The sequence below is a fragment of the Ranitomeya imitator genome, chromosome 1, assembly GCF_032444005.1.
Source record: "Ranitomeya imitator isolate aRanImi1 chromosome 1, aRanImi1.pri, whole genome shotgun sequence".
NCBI classification, from domain to species: Eukaryota; Metazoa; Chordata; class Amphibia; order Anura; family Dendrobatidae; genus Ranitomeya; species Ranitomeya imitator.
The window spans coordinates 470,871,703-470,892,091 of NC_091282.1; the positions used below are offsets into that span (position 1 = coordinate 470,871,703).

General features: G+C 40.5%; 1 protein-coding gene across 3 annotated transcripts in view; it reads left to right on the top strand.

Moving 5' to 3' along the window:
* The window catches only part of LINGO2 (leucine rich repeat and Ig domain containing 2), a 2,506,396-nt gene that overhangs the window by 627,645 nt on the left and 1,858,362 nt on the right, over window positions 1-20,389 (top strand). For all 3 annotated transcript variants that reach the window (XR_011320767.1, XM_069765264.1, XM_069765275.1), the window contains one exon: window positions 13,607-13,654. The gene's annotated coding sequence lies outside the window, so the exon portion shown is untranslated. The remainder of the gene's footprint in view (window positions 1-13,606; window positions 13,655-20,389) is intronic.

The following is a 20,389-nucleotide window of genomic DNA, read 5'->3' on the forward strand; positions in this document are numbered from 1 at the left end:
ATTTATACCGTTCCGCGTTTGGTAAAATTGATAAAGCAGTTTTATTCTTCGGGTCAGTACAATTACATTGATACCTCATTTATATCTTTTTTTATGTTTTGGCGCTTTTAGATGATAAAAACCATTTTATATAAATAATAATTATTTTGTATCGCTTTATTCTGAGGACTATAACTTTTTTAATTTTCAGCTCATGACGCTAAATGGAAGCTCGTTTTTTGCAGGACAAGATGACGTTTTCAGTGGTACATGGTTATTTATATCCATCTTTTTGATCGCTTGTTATTCCACTTTTTGTTCTGCGGTATGATAATAAAGCGTTGTTTTTTGCCTCATTTTTTTGTGATGATATTCACTGAAGGGGATAACTAGTGGGGCAGTTTTATAGGTAGGGTCGTTACAGACGCGGCAATACTAAATATGTGTACTTTTATTGTTTTTTTATTTAGAAAAAGAAATTTATTTATTGGAACTATTTTTTTTTCTTTATTTAGGGATTTTTTTTTTTTTTTTTGCACATGTGAATTTTTTTTTTCTTTTTTGTATTGTCCAAGGGGGGACATGATACTATAGGGTCAGATCGCTGATCTGACACTTTGCAGTGCACTGTGTCAGATCAGTGATCTGACAGGCAGGGCTGCAGGTTTACCAGCGCCTGCTCTGAGCAGGCGCTGGTAAGCCACCTCCCTGCAGGACCCGGAAGCAGCCCCGTGGCCATTTTGGATCTGGGCCTGCAAGGCATTGCTCCGAGGGTCTCAGGGAAGCACGCAGGGAGCCCCCATTCCTTTGCGATACTTCCCTATGCCGCCGGAACGTGCAGGGGGTTAATGTGCCAGGTCCGTGACGTCAGCTGCGATAGTGAGCACAGCTGATCACGCTGGACGTACTATTCCATCCTTGGGAAGTAGGGCCCAACCCACATGGACGGAATAGTATGTCCAATGGTAGAAAGGGGTTAAATGATGACAGCTATTTACTGTCAACTAATTAACGTGAGTATATATGTGATTTTTACAGATTGTGGGTCATATTAAAGGTGATTTTTTAATGACTCTTATGATTTTTTTTGCATGACAAAAACTTGACATTTCACCAGAGGCATGCAAAATTTTATATTCACTGTAGGTGGATTTTATATCCACCATAGGTGCCCTGTAGCATGTGTAAAGAGCTAAAGTACAATATAATTCAGTTAATTCAGTTAATGTCTTCTTTGACTGAAGACCTTCAATACTTCTTCATTCTCCATCTTGTCAGGCCCAACAAGCGGACTAATGTTATGTAATGTTGTGGATTCTGGTAAATGGCATAGCTAGCATTAATTCTGCCCTAGAAACCCTGTCAAGAGCTACCAGGCTTCCATGCAAAGTTCTCACATGACAGTAGGAGGCAATTTACAGAACTCTTGCCCTGCAGTCATATAATGCCCTCACAACTACTTGACAAAAGTCTTGCAAATTGATTTGCTCATCTCTATTCATTTACAAGTTTTGGGCTATATCAAGTGTTGTAGCTCCTACCTGCTCTACAAACCACATTCATACATGCAAATTTTACAAACTGGAAGGAAACCAGTTCTTAAATAATCTAGGCTAGTTTTCCTTACCTAGTTTCACTTTAGTAATGAATAGGGTTGAGCGAAACGGGTCGGCCATTTTCAGAAGTCGCCGACTTTTGGCAAAGTCGGGATTCATGAAACCCGACCCGACCCCTGTGTGGGGTCGGCCATGAGGTCGGCGATCTTCTGAATCTGGTATCGGAATTCCGATACCGAGTTCCGATATGTTTGTAATATCGGAAATCGGTATCGTAATCCATATTTAAGTGTAAAATATAGAATTAAAATAAAAAATATTGCTATACTCACCCTCTGACGCGCCCTGGTACTAACCGGCAGAATTCTTCCTTAGAATCAGCGCGTGAAAGACCTTAGATGACGTCGCGGCTTGTGATTGGTCACGCGACCGCCCACGTGACCGCTCGCGCGACCAATCACAAGCCGCGACGTCACCGAATGTCCTTCAAGCGCTGATTCTTAGGAAGGAAGGCTGCCGGAAAGAAGCAGGGCGCGTCCGAGGGTGAGTATATAGCTAATAGGAATATACTCACCCTCGGACGCGCCCTGCTTCTTTCCGGCAGCCTTCCATCCTAAGAATCAGCGCTTGAAGGACCTTCGGTGACGTCGCGGCTTGTGATTGGTCGCGCGAGCGGTCACATGGGCGGTCACGCGACCAATCACAAGCCACGACGTCATTTAAGGCCCTTCACACGCTGATTCTAAGGAAGGAAGGCTGCCTGTTAATACCAGGGCGCGTCAGAGGGTGAGTATAGCAATATTTTTTATTTTAATTCTTTATTTTACACTTAAATATGGATCCCAGGGCCTGAAGGAGAGTTTCCTCTCCTTCAGACCCTGGGAACCATTGGAAACCCAATGCACTGCATTGGGTTTCGTGTTTCGGCCGACCCCGACCCCGACTTTTTTATCGGATTGGCCAATTTCACTCGACCCGACTTTTGAAAAAGTCGGGTTTCGTGAAACCCGACCTGATCCTATAAAAGTAAAAGTCACTCAACCCTAGTAATGAACAAACCTAAACCTAGGTTAACTGAGTTACTGCAGTATCTGCGTTTCAAACACACAGCATACACAGAATACAATGATAGGAATGAACTGAAAAAAAAAACATATACAAATGCGCTGAGCAAAATTCCATATGGGGAGCAGAAAAACAAATTTTAAAGATCATATTTTCTTTCTAAGAGTGATAACAGGAACAATCATCAACCTCTTACACCCTTGCTGAACAAAAAAAAAGTCTAAAAAATCTAGCAGATTTGGCAAAATACATGCATGCCAGAATCATGGCTCAATGTTTATAGTAAATGTTTCTCATTATTTTTACTTTGCTTAAGAAACCTTTTGTAATAAAAAATGTTTCTTGCTAGGCTGTCAGTCATATTAATAAAATGTTAGGTGTCATAGTTGCACTGTAAATTTAACTAAATCATTAATTATACCAAAAAGTAAGGATGAATGTGTCATTAATGAATGCAAAATTGCTGTGACCTTTACATCACTAAAATTAAGTAATTAAGTATAATTATTAAATTTAAACCAGATTGCTTTAGATAAAAGCGCATTTTTGGGGGAGAGTATTGAATATATTTTATAGTATTTTACCAGAAGAAAAAAACTCACAATCATTTGTAAGATTTATTCTTCAATGATAATATTGAGTATAGGTTAATTTTTTTACATGATGAAATGAACCATGAGATTTCAGTAATGCCCATATGTGTTACTATAAAAGATTAACAGAGTTATGTCATAGAGGCTAGAAACTTATAGGGGTCTAAATACACTTTTAAATGTTTTTCAGGTCACAGTGTTATTTTTGTTCAATTACTCATTTATAGAGATGGGCTGACCCCTGGATTTTCGGGTTCGGCAGAACAGTAAAAAAAAGTTCAGGTTTGTGTACCAGAACAGTACCTAAACTTGGACACACTTCACTTGAATGGGGGCATGAACATCCAGTGTTTGCCACACTGTCATGTGCATGTGTGCAAACACTGCAATTGATTGGCGGTAAAATCATCACTGCCAGTCAGACAGCCATGGTTTCCACACTGTCAAATGACAGTGTGAGCCCGCAGCTGTGATCATAGGTAAAAAGTTTAGCTCCAGTCACTGGCATCAGCTGATGGAACTACTGCTCTAAATAATTAATTTAAAAAAAACAGCATGGGTTCTCCTGTATTTTTGATAACTAGCCAGGCAAAACTCACAGCTGGGGGCTGAAAACTTCACCTGTCAGCATTCGCAACACATGGGCTCCCCCTTATTTTTAATAGCAAGCCAAGCAAAAGCAGATAGCTGGGGGCTGGTTTTCTCAGGCTGTGAGGGGGCCATGGATATTTCTCCCCAGCCTAAAAATAGCAGCCTGCAGCCGCCAAGAATTGGCACCAATTCTGCCATTTTGCCTGGCTCTTCCTACTTGCCCTGTACTGATGTCAAGTGGAGTTCATATTTGTTGGGTTGATGTCACCTTTGTATTGCCTGGTGACATCAAGCCCATGGGTTAGTAAAGGAGAAGTGTCTATAAGACACCCATCCATTACTAATCCTATAGTTATATTGTAAATAAAGACCTTCAGTGTTTGGTGTCCGTGCCTGAACAGTAGGTAATTCATCTTTACTTATTTACATTGTGCTAGTCTCATCTGAACAAGCATATGAAATTCTACCAGCTAACATAAAAAAAATGTATCCCCAATTTCACAAAATCAAACAAACAGCTTTGAAACAAATAGTTTAAAAACAAACCTCCAAGTAGTTTAGAAAGTTTTTGAACAGTTCTGGAAAAGTAAATGGCACAAATAGAAAACAGTGGGAGGGTCAACTTTCAACTACATTACATAAATATCATTAAAAATAAGCATGTTAGACATGTAGAATTTCTTAGAAGCAAATATAGTCAAAGGTTCACCAATCTGCATATACCTGTGTTAGGGCTAGCGGAACACACAGAGTAAATATAGATGTTTATTATTGGTGCGTTCGCAGCCCGGGGTCCACCGTGCAGGAGGAACCTGCTGCTAGTGAATGGTCGCACTATTTGGAGGTATAGACTAGCTCTGTTACTTCACAGAGTAGCCATGAGAGGAAAGCACTGCGCCCTGTTAGACTCACAGGAGCACAAGCTAACTGCCGAGCTGATAGCAGTCAGTGGTCATGCAAACACATAATCTCCTCACTGAAGGTGCCGGTATTCTAGGGGCTTATTTCAGCCGGGTCCCTGAAGACATACACACATAACCACACTGGCGCAAAGCACATAACTTAGATTGATACTAGCGCATGGCCGTGCGGTCATGCAAACCTTTTATATCTGCAGCAACTAAAGGACTTTCCCAAAAGGACCAATGGGAGGCTGCCACAGAACTTGAGCAACTTCAGAACCTTCCTAGAAGACCAATGGGAGTTGCTGCAGTAACTGAGCATGTGACACTTAATCTCCAATGAGAGATCTTACCCTGGGCATGCTCAGAAGGGGAAAAGTAGGACTTAGTCCCAAAGACGTCTGCTCGCCGCTGACCAGTACTGGCTACAACGGCAGAAGCTGGAAAGGCAGCAGTAACCCTTTGCACAGTGTCAGACTGAGCAAGACACTGGGACCGATGCCTCCGCTGAGCAGGCTCCACTGCAGCAGGAGAAAAATGGGAGACCGCAGCAGAGATGGCTCGAGATTCCCCCTGTGCAGAGGCGGGAACTCAACCCCCTCATACCTGTGTCTAAAAATTGTTGAATAATTTCAGAAACATTTTCTTTAAATTAACCCCTTACTGACCTCCACCGTACTATTACTGCGGAGATCGGATCCCCTGCTTTGATGTGGGCTCCGGCGGTGAGCCCACATCAAAGTAGGGACATGTCAGCTGTTTTGAACAGCTGACATGTGCCCACAATAGTGGCAGGTGGAATCGCGATTCACCGGCTGCTATTAACTAGTTAAACGCCGCTGTCAAACTCTGACAGTGGCATTTAACTACCCCTTCCGCCCATCGTGTCGAAAACGAGCTAATCGCTGACCCCCACCACATGATCAGGGGTCAGCGATGCCTCGGCATAACAACCAGAGGTCTCCTTGAGACCTCTATGGTTGTTGATACCGGATTGCTGTGAGCACCACCCTGTGGTCGGCACTCATAGCAATGCAGTAAATCTACTACATAAGGGCGATTTGACGATTGTGTAGCAGAGCCAATCGAGTTGTGCCAGCTTCTAGCCTCTCATGGATGCTATTGAAGCATGGCAAAAGTAAAAAAAAAGGTTTTAAAAAATATGAAAAAAAAATAGAAAAGCTAATATAAAAGTTTAAATCACCCCCCTTTCGCCCCATTCAAAATAAAACAATAAAAGAAATCAAACCTACACACATTTGGTATTGCTGAGTTCAGAATAGCCCAATCTATTAATAAAAAAAGGATTAACTTGATCGCTAAACGGCGTAGCGGGAAAAAAATTTGAAACACTAGAATTCCGTTTTTTTCATCACCACGACATTGGATTAAAATGTTATAACGGTGATCAAAAGAACGTATCTGCACCAAAATGGTATCATTAAAAATGTCAGCGAGGCACGGAAAAAATAAGCCCTTACCTGACCCCTGATCACAAAATTGGAGACGCTACGGGCATTGGAAAATTGCGCAAATTTTTTTTCCATCAAAGTTTGGAATTTTTTTATCACTTAGATAAAACAGTGGTCCCCAACTCCAGGCCTCGAGGGCCGCCAACAGTGCAGGTTTTCAGGGTTTCCTTAGTATTGCACAGGGGTTGGAATCATCACCTGTGCAGATGATCACATTACCACCGATGCAATACTAAAGAAATCCTGAAAACCTGCACTGTTGGCGGCCCTCGAGGCCTGGAGTTGGGGACCCCTGAGATAAAACATAGTCTAGACATGTTTAGTGTCTATGAACTCATAATGACATGCAGAATCAAAATGGCAGGATAGTTTTAGCATTTAGTGAACCTAGCAAAAAAGCCAAACAAAAAACAAGTGTGGGATTCCACTCTTTTTTGCAATTTCATCGCTCTTGGAATTTTTTCCCGGTTTCTTGTACACGACATGCTAAAAGCAATGATGTCATTCAAAAGTAGAACTTGTCCCACAAAAAACAAGCCCTCACATGGCCATATTGATGGAAAAATAAAAAAGTTATTGCTCTGGGAAGGAGGGAAGCGAAAAACAAAACCAAGGTCTTGAAGGGGTTAAAATTGCAAATATGTTGAAAATCCTATCATCTACAGTACATAATAACATCAAATAGTCTAGGTTCTGGGAAATTAATGTGCACAAGGGACAAGGCTGGCTTGCCATATTGTATGCTTGTGACCTACAGGCCCTTAGTCAGCACTGATTTTCTGCCATGCAAATTGCTGAACGAATTCAGGAATACTCCCAGATATCATTGTCTGTGAACACAATTTGACTTGCATCCATATGCAAAGAAGAGCACAACATAATCAAGAAAATGCTCATTTCTAATCTACTGAAGCAAGACTGAAACCGTTATTCCATCAGTGTCACTTATGCTAGTTATTTATTTGGCTGCTCCATTGGCTATTCAGAGGGATCTGAAGCTGCAGTGTCTTCTCTACTTGTCATAGGAGATACCAAGCAACTCTACTGCAGCCATGCAATTTCTCTATTATCAATTACTCAGAATCCCCTTTGACAAGCAGCCAGATCACCACACCAGGAATTTTTACCCATACCTAGTGTAGTGGAGAAAGAGGCAAAACTGAGTATATAACCCTTGGCAAAAATTATGGAATCACCGGCCTTGGAGGATGTTCATTCAGTGTGTAGAAAAAAAGCAGATCACAGACATGGCACAAAACTAATGTCAATTCAAATTCCAATTTTCTGGCTTTAAGAAACACTAAAAGAAATCAAGAACAAAAATATGTGATAGTCAGTAATAGTTACTTATTTTAACCAAGCATATGGTAAAAATTATGGAGTCACTCAATTATGAGGGAAAAAGTTATGAAATCTTGAAAACCAAACAAACAAAAAAACACTCCAACACATCACTAGTATTTTGTTGCACCGCCTCTGGCTTTTATAACAGCTTGCAGTCTCTGAGGCATGGACTTAATGAGTGTCAAACAGTACTCTTCATCATTCTGACTCCAACTTTCTCTGCTGTTGCCAGATCAGGTTGGATCCTTGTCATGGACCATTTTCTTCAACTTTCATCAAAGATTTTCAATTGGATTGAGATCTGGACTATTTGCAGGCCATGACATTGACCTTATGCGTCTTTTTTCAAGGAATGTTTTCACAGTTTTTGCTCTATGGCTGGATGCATTATCATCTTGAAAAATGATTTCATCATCCCCAAACATCCTTTCAATTGATGGGATAAGAAAAGTGTCCAAAATATCAACATAAACTTGTGCATTTATTGAAGATGTAATGACAGCCATCTCCTCAATGCCTTTACCTGACATTCAACCCCATATCATCAATGACTGTGGAAATTTGCATGTTCTCGTCACGCAGTCATCTTTATAAATCTCATTGGAATGGCACCAAACAAAAGTTCCAGCATCATCTCCTTGCCCAATGACGATTCGCGATTCATCACTGAATATGACTTTCATCCAGTCATCCACAGTCCATGATTGCTTTTCCTTAGCCCATTGTAATCTTGTTTTTTTCTGTTTAGATGTTAATGATGGATTTTGTTTAGCTTTTCTGTATGTAAATCCCATTTCCTTTAGGCGGTTCCTTACAGTTCTGTCACAGACGTTGACTCCAGTTTCCACCTATTCGTTTCTGATTTGTTTTGTTGTGCGTTTCCTGTTTTGGAGACAAATTGCTTTAAGTTTCCGGTTTGGATACTTTGATGTCTTCCTTGGTGTACCAGTATGTTTGCCTTTAACAACCTTCCCTTGTTGTTTATATTTGATCCAGATTTTAGACACAGCTGACTGTGAACAACCAACATCTTTTGCAACATTGCGTGATGATTTACCCTCTTTTAATAGTTTGATAATCCTCTCCTTTGTTTCAATTGAAATCTCTCATGTTGGAGCCATGATTCTTGTCAGTCCACTTGGTGTAACAGCTCTCCAAGGTGTGATCACTCCTTTTTTGATGCAGACTAACGAGCAGATCTAATTTGATGCAGGGGTTAGTTTTGGAAATGAAAATTTACAATGTGATTCCCTCATTTTTTCCCTCATAATTGAGTGACTCCATAATTTTTACCCTATGCTTTGTTAAAAAAGTAACTATTACTCACTACCACATTTTTGGTTCTTGATTTCTTTTAGTGTTTCTTAAAGCCAGAAAGTTGCCATTTGAAATGACTTTAGTTTTGTGCCATGTCTGTGATCTGCTTTTTTCTTACAAAATTAAAGGGAACCTGTCACCTGAATTTGGTGGGACAGGATTGTGGTCATATGGGCGGGGTTTTCGGGTGTTTGATTCTTGCCTTGCAATCTTGCCTTGTGCAGGCATGTACTATGGAGGACATAGCATGAACTTCAACCCAATATTGCGGCCAGCATGCAGCCAGCGGGTAAGGAAAGGTGGAATCAAACACCCGAAAACCCCGCCCATATGACTGCAAACCTGTCCCGCCAAATTCAGGTGACAGGTTCCCTTTAAACAACTGAATGAACATCCTCCAAGGCCAATGAATGCATCATTTTTGCCAGGGGTTGTACATGTTCACCTATGCTAGTTTCGTGAGAATGACAGTAAAAGTTTTTCAATTAAAACACTAGGAAATCAATTCTAATATATTTTTTGAATACTTAGCGCTGTAAAATTGGGAAATGTAGCATTAAATGGCTGTAATTAAAATCAAGGACTGTCTATGTTATGCATGAAACAACCCTATTTACCAGCCACTGTTTTATAGCTCATAGAGGTGATTGTAATGGGAGTATCCAACTTTATGTTGCCTTCAAGCCTTCATGACCTAATATTGTATATTATATAGTGTTTAACCTATTAATGCAAAATCGCATACACTTAGATGTGGTGCCTAAGTTCTTTCCGCCGTACATGTACTGCATGTGATTTCTTTAAACTCTCACCAGACAAAATTGAACAGTGACATTTTAATAAAAAACTGATGCATTCTACACTGAAGATATGCAGCTAGCTTGCCCAGTAACAATCACTATTGATTCTGTAAGGCAGGTCATCTGAATTCAACAGCAGAGACAACAGTTAGAATAAATATTCTACTTCTACCTTATTCATTTAACAGGGATAAATATGGGAAAGATTATTATCACAGATAAAAAATCTCAACAAATATTTACAGTATAATTTACAGGCATCGGGCAATTATATGCATAGAAATATATTGGTTAGTACATTTACAAGCATTATGTCTTCAAGATCCATTATGGGTCTACAGTCCAACTTTGGTCTAACTGGGAAAGAGGAAGAAGCTGTGCAGAGCACCCTTGCCCACTTTCTGGGTTGCTTTACCATCAACCATGCTCCATCTCATCTTCAGCCTCTCCCAGCCCACACCCAGTACCATGAGTCTGAAAGCAACGGTCCTCTGATCACCAGCTGAAGTGAGAGTCTATGATCACTATGATCACTTATTCTTCGGGTATCTTCAAAATCTGACAGCCGACAGCCATTTCCTTCATCTGGTAAAGTGGGGGGCTGGTCCTTGACTTTTGACTGGCATTGTCTAGGTTCCAGGTCTTAACCGGCATTGTTCTGTTCTTTGGTAGTTGACCATTGTAGTCTGGATCCCATGCCTCAACTGGAGTCATTCCAAATCTCATTCACCTGCTCACGACATCCCGCCTGTCCCAGTAATTCAGCCGTGGCATCCCTCAGGCCTGGTTTGGCTCTGGTCACAGCCTTTCCCTGGAGCAGGGCACAGATTTTCCTTGCAACTCAGGCTTTTCCAGCATCTGACCACTGTTGGACTCTTCTTTGGGCTTAATGGCTGCAAGCCCACCTCTCAGACATACAACATGCCTTGATGCAGATTCTGATGCCAACTGTTCTTCTCAGCCTGGCCTGGCCTTTCTCTTTGTCATGTGATCAGTTTCAGCAGGCAAATTCACTCTGTTAGGTGTCGAGTTCCCACCTCTGCACAGGGGGAATCTCAAACCATCTCCCCTGTGGTCTCCCATTCTTATCCAGCCACAGAGACATTGGTCCCAGCATCTAGCTCAGGCTGATACTGGATGACTGGTTACTACTGCCCTTCCAGGCTCTGTCCTTGTAGCCAGCAATGTTCACGCACGAGCAGGTCTTTCTGAGACTAATCTTGTTTTTCCCATACTGAGCATGCCCCCAGGACAACCTCCCATTGGAGGTCAGGGGTCACATGCTCAGGTCATGTTGCAGCTCCTATTGGACCATCTGGAAAGTCTTCAAGCACTGCCGCTATAAAAGGTTCACATGGCTGCTCGGCCATGCGCTAGTGTATACTTGTAAACGTGTGTGTTGACGTATGAAAGTCGCTCATTAATTATCCCCTCCCTTGTGTATGACTGCTCATGTAAGGTGGATGAATGCTATCTAGACTTGCTATCAGCACGTGACACACAAAACAGAGTCAAATTGCTGTGACCGCCAATGTGGCGCTGTGCACTTTCACAGCGCTTTCCTTGCCCAAGCCTGGGTGGTTAGTGGCATCCGCCAGAGTGGCACCGCACGCATTCCCGTGCATTTAAATTATTATTTCAGTTACGCTGACACCCCAGTTGCGGTGTCGAGTGCAAGAGGTCTAGATGTACTCTAATCCCAAGTCTAGGGTTAGAGTTCTGTGACTCCTTGCTTGCGCTCTTTGTGCGGTACCGTGGCCCTGTGATGTAACAGGATTTGCTTTTTTCATACTGGGTGAAGTTAACCCGTGTGTGAATCCATATCGTACCGCCATATAGTCCGTCATTACTTAGCAGCATATTCCATTTCTGCACGGTGGACCCCAGGCTGCGAACACACCTTACTCTATCTTTCTAATTATTTGGTGCGTTCCGCTAGCCCTAACACACTCCCCCTGCAAATCTCCCAGGTTTGGTTCCTGTTAACACAATTCTTTCCTTTTTTACTTTCACTTTCAGTTTTCTCCAACAGATGGCAGTGTTTGCTTACAGTTAATCAGTCTCTCTTGTCCATCTCTCTGCATTTTAACCTGTCAATCACAGACAGATAAAATACACTGAAACAGATGGATTTAACATGCTTTTCTTTCTCTGACCTTCTTAGTGATGTTACAGATAAAATCAGAGATGACTATCATGTACTCTAGTAGGGTATTAAAGACCCTCCTGCCTCGGTCATGATCAATATTATCATTGTAAGCTCCCAATGGTTACTATGACAAACCTGAGGCCAGGTATTTGCCTCAGTATCTGCCAGCTATGATGGACTTTTAGGCTTGGCTATAAGCAAGATAAGCAAGGACTATAACATACCAAGTGACCAGTAAAACAGCATGTAAATGTTAGTAAAAAGGTTAAAAGTAAATAAATATCTAAATATATACATTTTAAAAGTGTAAAAAAAACACTGAAAAAATCATGTCAAAATGCTATTCCAATAATATCACATGTGTTATGCAAAAACAAATGTAAACAACAAAGTAAGCATAATTGACATAGCTGCCTCTGGATTGACCAGCTATAAAACTGTCCTATTATTTATTCCATACAGTGAACACTGTAAAAATATATTAAACAAGGAACATTAAAAATGTAGCATTTTCATCATGGAATAAAAGAAAATCTAAGCGTCTTATGTAAAACAAAATGGTATCACTGAAATGTCATATTGTCCCTTAAATAAATAAGCCCTCCTCTGGCAATCTTCTGGCAATATATATATATATATATATATGTATATTGCCAGAAGATTACACAAATATATATAGGTTTTTTTGATTTTCACATCTACCACACCTAGCTTTTCTTGTTCATTCCTTTTTGTCCAAGGTTGGAACAGTGTGGTTGAGAAATTTTGGAAATGTTATTCTTTTAAATAAAATATATAGTAAAAGAAAATACATCACTGGCAATAGATCGGATAGTGTAAAAGACAAAAAGAAAATACCACAGCTAAGAATGTGGGAGCTGCTGGAAAAATGGTGCTTTGATAAAGTACACAAATTGTAAATGTTATTTATTAACCAATTTCTTTGGTATGACCATTTCGTCTAATGGCTTAAAAAAAATTCCCATATTTCGTAAATAAGTGCAACTTTTATGGATTTAAATTTACCGATAGCAGAAAGTACAATGTGTCATGATAAAGCTATTAACATGTAAATTGACACAAGTCAGAATTGAAAAGTGGGGCAGGGTCTTTAAGGCTGAAAGGGGATTGGTCCTTAAGGGTGTAATGGAGTCTACCAAGCTGGGGTACCTCTTTCAGTACCACTCCATGTTTCAGGAGGTCCACTCTGCTTTGGCTGGAGTCTGAATAAAGGACGCTGGCTGGAATTCCTTGGTTTCATGGGCGCATATAAAAGATCACTGCTTCTCTCTACGTGGTCCAGTCTGACAACACTTTACTCACAGGACACAGAATATATCACACAGATACAGAGGGCAGGCCAATAGAAAAGCGGCAGGCCAGACATACATGACAATAGCCAATTTTCACTGTGGGAATTACAAAGGTGGGGGGCGGACAAAAGGGGAATATCGTGTCCCCTCTGCCCAGGGTCGCAGCCTGTGGGCTGATGCATTAGGGACATGCATCTCACATGGAACCTATTATACATACATATAACTGCACAACATAATCTGGGTGCTGAGTGGTTCCGTAACACGTAACAAAGGGGTTTAGTGTACTGTGTTTATATATGAGTAGAAGAGTACTACTCACATAAACGTGAATTCATAATGAGTGATTTTGTAAAGGGAGAATAATTGATGTTGGTCATTAGTTGAATTAAACATGTATATTTTCTCCAGAAAGGAAAATTGGAGTATTTCCACTTGAAAATTGAAATCAAGCTTTTAAGTTCAAATTTCCTGTTAATATTGTTATTAGTATTTATTTATTTTTATTTCTCTTTTCTTTAACAGATGTTTAAACTATGAATCCACTCTCGTGCAAAGTCCACAACACATAAGGCAAGTATGACATTTTTACCATGCTGTAGGTCTAAAACTAAACAAACACTATACATATATGAATACAGTTATATGAAAACGTTTGGGCACCCCTATTAATCTTAAGCTTAATGTTTTATAAAAATTGTTTTTTTTTTTGCAACAGCTATTTCAGTTTCATATATCTAATAACAGTTGGACACAGTAATGTTTCTGCCTTGAAATGAGGTTTATTGTACAGATGTCCAGAAGGCAGTCATTGACACACTCCACAATGTAGGTAAGCCACAAAAGGTCACTGCTAAAGAAGTTGGCTGTTCACAGAGTGCTGTAGCCAAGCATATTAATGGAGAGTTGAGTGGAAGGAAAAAGTGTCGAAGAAAAAGGTGCATAAGCAACCTGGATAACCGCAGCCTTTAAAGGATTGTTAAGAAAAAGCCATTTAAAAATTTTGGGGAGATTCACAAGGAGTGGGCTGCTGCTGGAGTCATTGCTTCAAGAGGCACCACACACAGATGTATCCAGGGCTACAAGTGTCGCATTCCTTGTGTCAAGCCACTCATGACCAATAGACAACACCAGAAGCCTCTTACCTGGGCCAAGGAGAGAAAGAACTGGACTCAGTGGCCTAAGGTGTTGTTTTCAGATGAATGCACATTTTGCATTTTATTTGGAAATCTAGGTCCCAGAGTCTGGAGGAAGAGTGGAGAGACACACAATCCAAGCTGCTTGAGGTTTACTGTGAAGTTTCCACAATCAGTAATGGTTTGTGGAGCCATGCCATCTGCTAGTGTATGTCAACTGTGTTTTATTAAGACCAAAGTCAGAAATTTCGATAGTCTAACATATGACTACAAGGACCATGAATCTTATGCATGTGAAATCAGAGTTGGATGTACTTTTGGTAAGAGTTTGAACAATGCTCAGCACAGTGCAAAAGTTTTAGGCAGGTATGGAAAAATGCTGCAAAGTAATAATGCTTTCAAAAATAATAATGCTAATAGTTTATCTTTATCAATTAACAAAATACAAAATTAAAGAGAAACTATCAAATCAAAATATGTCTACTGTCCACAACATTGTCTATTTCATGGTGTCCTCAATGCAGAGGAAAGCAGGCATATATGTATCTTTCATGAAATACGATCAGGAGGCATCTAATTTGCTCCAAACTTATTCAGGAGCAGGATAACATACAGCAGATGAGATTAAGACCTGTTTTCATTGTAAAAAAGAACAGAGTCCTTGAAGTGATGATATGGCCTCAAAGAACTCTGATCTGAACATTGAGTTTGGATGGAAGAATTTGTGCAAACCTACAGCCTAGTAGATCTGTAGTCTGTTTATTAAGATGTTTGGAACTACAACCATGGAGAGTTCCTTCAAAAAATGTGTGCAAGTGTACTTAGAAGAATTGAAGCTTTGATGATGTTTGGAACGCAAAGAAAGGAATTTGCTCCTCAGACCATGTGGGGTCATCATAACAGAACCAGAGCCCAATCAGAGGACAATAACTCCAATATTTATAGCCATAACTGTTAATCACTCACACAATGGTAATTCTGCTTCACACCACCTGTCTCGTGTCTGGCATTTTTCTGTGCTGTGTTGTGCATAAATATGTGATTCTCCAGAATTTCTTTTAGTCTATGCCTGATAAAGAGACCTGTGTAGTCTTGAAGGAAATGTGATCACAATGTGATCATGCTCTGATTATAATCTGTTCAATCTGTGATCAAACTGTGGTCAGTGTTTGATCTGAGTGGGAATAGCAAAATCGGCCCCATTATCTCAGATTATAAAGCAAGAGGTCATGTTACCCTAACCATATAGTGTAGCTTGCATATGTCCTGCTGCATAAAAATTGATTATTTTCATAATTCTTTATGATTTTCTTCCCCCAATAGACTATATTGAGTTTTTAAAGCTTTCGTTCATTAGTCTTTGAGAAGTGGGAAATAATTATTTTTTAACTGCCACTATGTACCTCACAAAGTGTTTATGATGCAAACAATTTTTTTTTGCACACCTGTTTCAGCAATACCGAAAGAATAGAACTGAAATCTAAGTAGGTATACATGCAACTTGTAACAGCATGGTAACACTGGCCATTAAACAGACAGAACCTAACATAGAAATAAAATGAACACATACTCTGCTGTCAGAAAAAAATCTATAGTGCATAGAAATACACTGTTTTTGGTTTAAAAAAAATTGTAAAAGCCATCCAACCAGCGCCAAGGTGTACCCACTTGGGATGGTCCTAACCTCTAGCATTAAAACCTTACTATGGGCCAAAAATTACCTCAATGTGAATAATGGAAAAGCAGTATATGCACTGACCTTTTTGTCAAGGATTGGGGTAAAGTGTGTATAGAATAGAAAACAAAATAAAGAAGAAATACATGTTTAACTTTTTATCAATCTGCTTTATCAGTCCAATTAGACAATCTTAGCTGTCATGACAATACTGCATGCTCTTGCCACATTTGTCTTTCTGGCATTTGTATGGCTACGTTCACACTAGCGTTCGGCTAGTGTGCGTCGCGCTAGCGTTGGGCGACACAGCGGCGACGCACGCGTCATGCGCCCCTATGTTTAAGATGGGGGACGCATGCGTTTTTGCTTGTTGCGTTTTCCGACACGTGCGTCTTTTTTGACGCTAGCGTCGGACCAAGAAAACGCAACAAGTTGCATTTTTCTTAGGTCCGATTTTCGTCAAAAAACGACGCACGCGTCGAAGAACGCAGCATTTTTGCGTGCGTTTGCACGCGTTTTTCGGTGCGTTGTGCGTCGCGTCGCCGACGCAGCGGCGCACAACGCTAGTGTGAACGTAGTCTAAGCCTGTTTTTGGTGGGGGATTTAATTTTGTTAACAAAAAAAACTAGTTTTAGGGCAACTATTTAATTAAATATAAAATTGATTCACATTGCACCAATCCTGTGTGAAGGCTGTTTTTACATTAGGCATTATGATGTTACAATCAGTGTGGTTAAGCATGTTTGGAAATGCCATTCATGTGTACAAACTGTATGTTAAAGGAAAAAATGTCCTTGGCAAATAATGGGAAACTGTAAAAGAAAAAAACATCAATCTATTCTATTTATTTTACTGTAACCTGTCACACTGTAATTATACTGTATGTGGCACATGAATTGCCGGCTTTTCTTCTATATATGTAATATATATATATATGTGTGTGTGTGTGTGTGTATCACTGACATACATATATATATATATATATATATATATATATATATATATATATATATATACAGGTCCTTCTCAAAAAATTAGCATATAGTGTTAAATTTCATTATTTACCATAATGTAATGATTACAATTAAACTTTCATATATTATAGATTCATTATCCACCATCTGAAATTTGTCAGGTCTTTTATTGTTTTAATACTGATGATTTTGGCATACAACTCCTGATAACCCAAAAAACCTGTCTCAATAAATTAGCATATTTCACCCATCCAATCAAATAAAAGTGTTTTTTAATAACAAACAAAAAAACCAACAAATAATAATGTTCAGTTATGCACTCAATACTTGGTCGGGAATCCTTTGGCAGAAATGACTGCTTCAATGCGGCGTGGCATGGAGGCAATCAGCCTGTGACACTGCTGAGATGTTATGGAGGCCCAGGATGCTTCAATAGCGGCCTTAAGCTCATCCAGAGTGTTGGGTCTTGCGTCTCTCAACTTTCTCTTCACAATATCCCACAGATTCTCTATGGGGTTCAGGTCAGGAGAGTTGGCAGGCCAATTGAGCACAGTAATACCATGGTCAGTAAACCATTTACCAGTGGTTTTGGCACTGTGAGCAGGTGCCAGGTCGTGCTGAAAAATGAAATCTTCATCTCCATAAAGCATTTCAGCCGATGGAAGCATGAAGTGCTCCAAAATCTCCTGATAGCTAGCTGCATTGACCCTGCCCTTGATGAAACACAGTGGACCAACACCAGCAGCTGACATGGCACCCCACACCATCACTAAGTGTGGGTACTTGACACTGGACTTCAGGCATTTTGGCATTTCCTTCTCCCCAGTCTTCCTCCAGACTCTGGCACCTTGATTTCCGAATGAAATGCAAAATTTGCTTTCATCAGAAAAAAGTACTTGGGACCACTTAGCAACAGTCCAGTGCTGCTTCTCTGTAGCTCAAAAGTGGCTTTACCTGGGGAATGCGGCACCTGTAGCCCATTTCCTGCACACGCCTGTGCACGGTGGCTCTGGATGTTTCCACACCAGACTCAGTCCACTGCTTCCTCAGGTTCCCCAAGGTCTGGAATCGGTCCTTCTCCACAATCTTCCTCAGGGTCCGGTCTCCTCTTCTCGTTGTACAGCGTTTTCTGCCACATTGTTTCCTTCCAACAGACTTACCATTGAGGTGCCTTGATACAGCACTCTGGGAACAGCCTATTTGTTGAGAAATTTCTTTCTGGGTCTTACCCTCTTGCTTGAGGGTGTCAATGATGGCCTTCTTGACATCTGTCAGGTCGCTAGTCTTATCCATGATGGGGGTTTTGAGTAATGAACCAGGCAGGGAGTTTATAAAAGCCTCAGGTATCTTTTGCATGTGTTTAGAGTTAATTAGTTGATTCAGAAGATTAGGGTAATAGGTCGTTTAGAGAACCTTTTCTTGATATGCTAATTTATTGAGACAGGTTTTTTGGGTTATCAGGAGTTGTATGCCAAAATCATCAGTATTAAAACAATAAAAGACCTGACAAATTTCAGTTGGTGGATAATGAATCTATAATATATGAAAGTTTAATTGTAATCATTACATTATGGTAAATAATGAAATTTAACACTATATGCTAATTTTTTGAGAAGGACCTGTATATATCTACACATCTATTCTATGCGAATTTATCTTTTCTATCTATTATATTCCAACCTGTCAGACTGTGATTATACTGTATGCGACACATGAATTACCGGCTTTTCTTCCATCTATGTAATATTTAATATATAAAGCTGAATGTGTGTATGTGTGTATGTCCGGGATTGGCATCTGCACCGTCGCAGCTACAGCCACAAAATTTTGCACAGTCACACGTCTGGACCCCAAGAGCATCATAGGCTATGTTGTGAGGCGAAATTTTAACCCCGCGCATTCCAATTCACCAAACAATTTTGCCCCTATCTACATAATGGGGAAAAAGTGAAAGGAAAAGTGTTGGAGGCAAATTGACAGCTACCAGATGTGGACAAGGGGGACTTAAAGAGTGAGAGCGATGGCGCCAAAGAGTATATACCGTACAGTTGCTAAGGTGGGGCCCAAACATGGGATACTCACCACACACGGCGATATGAGCACACACACAAAATGTGCCACACACTACCACGTGCTTCAACACATATACCACCCTCAGCACACATTTCACCACACATACAACTATAGGAAAAATCAGCCGCACTCAAATGGTTGAAAGTTCTGCAAACTGTGTAGTTTCTTTATTAACATATACAATCAACATCACCAGGTGCTTTTTTTGGAGGTAAATAGGTGGCGGACTCTTCAATTCGGGTAACGTTTCGACCCAAGCGGGTCTTTATCAAAACCTCCCTTATGCCAAAGAGGAGAGAGAGCCGAGATCCCATAGGGCAGCTCCGGTGGAGTTGTGTGAGAGCGCGTCCGCCTGGTGGGTGATGTAGGCGGACGTGATCTCACAAAGACCCGCTTGGGTCAAAACGTTACCCGAATTGAATAGTGTGCACATCTTTTTCCTGGAACCAAACATACAACAACATCGCCACATAAAAGTCAAAACACAAAAGTCGCTGCTCAAAACTCGCCCCGTGCAAAACTCGCCACATACAAAACTAGGCTCACGCAAAACTTGCACACGTTGGAAAACTGCCACATGCACAAAAGTTGCAACACATACATAAGTTGCCTCACACAAAACTTGCACATACTCAAAACGTACCACACATAAAACTCGCCATGCGCAAAACCTGCCATGCGCAAAACTTGCTGCAAACAACTTGCTACACTAACCTGTCACATGCAACTCGACTCACAAAAAGTTGCTACACGCTTGTCGCCACACAAAACTCATCTCACAAAATTCGCTACATGCATGTCGCCACATGCAACTCAACACATAACTTGACACATGAAACTTGCCCTAAAACACACACAAGTCTGGTATTATCTTTCAAAAAAAAATCTGATTAATAAGCAGACAAATTACAAGAGCAACAAATGTACCATATAGGAAATACAGCAGCTGTCAGTCACATGACCTGTCTATTATGTGTATGTGTGAGCTAATATATACTGCCAGGGGGGAGGGCTTCCTGTTGGCTGGGGAATTATCAGGCTGCCAATTTAGCTTACAAATACTGAGGTAAAAATACTGACCAAATAACATGTGAACGCGGTCTAATACAGGAGGAGATGACATACAGATATATACTATATACAGAAGATGACATACAGGTGTATACTATATATAAGGGAGATGACAAACATGTATATACTGAGGGGAAAATGAGAGGTGTGAGGTGAAAATGAGAGGTGTGAGGTGAAAATGAAAAGGTGTGAGTGCAAAATGAGAGGAGTGAGGGAAAATAGTGGAGTGATCAGAAAATGACAGATGTGAGATCGAAATGACAAGTGTTAGGGGGGAATGAGAGGAGTGAGGGAGAAAATAAGAGGAATGAGGGGGAAATGAGAGGTGTAAGGGAGAAAATGAGAGATGTGAGGGGGAAAATGAGAGGCGTGATGGGAA